Source organism: Monopterus albus, unplaced genomic scaffold (genome assembly GCF_001952655.1).
Source record: "Monopterus albus unplaced genomic scaffold, M_albus_1.0 scaffold1561.1, whole genome shotgun sequence".
NCBI classification, from domain to species: Eukaryota; Metazoa; Chordata; class Actinopteri; order Synbranchiformes; family Synbranchidae; genus Monopterus; species Monopterus albus.
The window spans coordinates 1-1,942 of record NW_018129437.1 but is presented as its reverse complement, the minus strand read 5'-3'; the positions used below and the strand labels follow the sequence as shown (position 1 = coordinate 1,942).

General features: G+C 38.2%; 1 long non-coding RNA gene across 1 annotated transcript in view; it reads right to left on the bottom strand.

Annotated features, from left to right (window-relative positions):
- LOC109953840 (uncharacterized) overlaps positions 1-1,846 on the bottom strand; it is a 3,098-nt gene extending 1,252 nt beyond the window's left edge. Inside the window, exon 1 of the long non-coding RNA XR_002273980.1 lies at positions 210-1,846. This is a non-coding gene — a long non-coding RNA (uncharacterized LOC109953840). The remainder of the gene's footprint in view (positions 1-209) is intronic.
- Between the last annotated feature and the right edge of the window lie 96 nt (positions 1,847-1,942).

The following is a 1,942-nucleotide window of genomic DNA, read 5'->3' as shown; positions in this document are numbered from 1 at the left end:
AGAAAAAGTTCCACGCCACTTACTCAAATTATAGTTGTCTCTGGACATAATCCAGCAACATAACGAGGATAACAGTTTAGTCGTATTTGCACAGAAAAAAGAAGCAATGTTTAGGAAATGTTTCTCGTAGTCAGGCCCACCCATCACTTTACCCTAAGTCACATGGTTTCAGGAAATTCAGGAGCTAGAGCTCTCTGACTTTCATTTACCTTTTGTTGTCACTGACTTCAAAATAACGTGGCTGCAGCTTTGTGATGAGCACACCAGGAACCACACCTATATCCTTGATCTTGTTATATAAGACAAAACAAAGGAGCCACACCTTCGCAGACGAAGCAGAGCAGAGGTGAGTTTATACAAACTTTCTATTGTGTTTGGAAAAACCTTAGAGAATCTGTACATGCAGTTTTTAGCTGTTCAAACCAAAACCTCACTTTCACATTGAGATAATTCCTGTTGCCTTCTTTGTTCTGACTTGTGTGGAAGAGACTCTTTCATTTCCCTCCTCTTTCATTCTACATTTAAAAAAATATGTCATGTTTGCTGACTTTGAAATTATATTTGAAAATAAACTCAAAACGTACTTACATTTTATGGTAAAAGCCTCCAAATAAACATGGACCTGTTTCAAATGGACCCATGAAGTTTGTCACAGGCCTGAGGTCTGGCTGAAGAAGAGGAGAAAATGGAAAAACTGTTTTTAAATTTCAATATTTGCAACAGTTTACTTGCAGTAACATTTTCAGGATGTTTTCCAAAATGTTTTATGTAATCATTTTTATTAAAATGTACTTATTTTATTTGTTTGAATGACTTCATCTTATGACTGTGTAAAGGTGAAGAGCTGATGAGATGGAGAACTAAGATAACACTGAGGGAGAAGGAGAGTCTGGAGCTGTAACACCATCTGTGACAGATGACAAAGGGAATTTAAAAGTCTGACAATATAAACATTCCAAAAATAAGTATTGTTAGCACACTGAATGTTTATATCTCTACTGATCCAGTCTTTTTTGTACATGAATCGTTAGAAGGTGAGCTGGAAGAAGGTGCCACTAAAACCAAGGTAAACCTTTTAGTCACATTACAACTGTGTTTATTCTAATGAAGATGAACATCGGAGGGTCAGGAGCAGGACCACGGCCCTAATGTGCACCTTCCCCTGCTAATTGCCTAAAAATACTTCCACTCTCCACTTGCATAATTGTTTCGTTTCTCATAAAACCCTCCCCATCTATCCTGTCCTTCTGTCCTTTCTTTTCCTTTCTACCCTCCTATACTTCTCCTATTCCTTCCTACTGTATTTCCTGCTTCCTATGAGGGATCAGCTGAGCCCAAGTGCCGCATGCATTCTCCTGAAGCGTTGCCTTAAAACGCTCTGACAATCACCATCAGCACAGAGTTCCACATAGGGATGGTCCTGACTAGGAAACACTCTATTTCTTGTCTGCGTCACCACAACAGCAGCCCTCTCTAGATCTAAAATTATTACTTTTTTCTAAGCACACACAGTGTCCACACTGTCTAGAAACAGGTTTTTCTAGAACTGAGCAGGTGCTGATTTCATCAACTGCCTTGTTTGGCACCACCAGCATCATTTCCTAAACACATTTCCTCACCACAAGTCAGAAGTGAAAGCAGTCAGGGTGAAACTGCAGCAGAACAAAGTTAAACCTCAACAGCGAAACAGAAATTTAAACCTGTTATACACAGAAAATAAAATGTTTAATAAACTCTATGAAATAGATCACTTTAAGCTGAGGAATCTCCTGTTATATCTATCATTTCTATTTATTAAAACTATTTTTTATTATTTATTTACTATTTATTATTTATTAAAACTATCCTTTCCTGTGGTGTCCCCAAAGGATCTGTGCTTGGTCCCATTTTGTTCTCTTTGTATTTGGGTGACATTTGCTGGCGCAGTGGTTGTTGTGCAGCC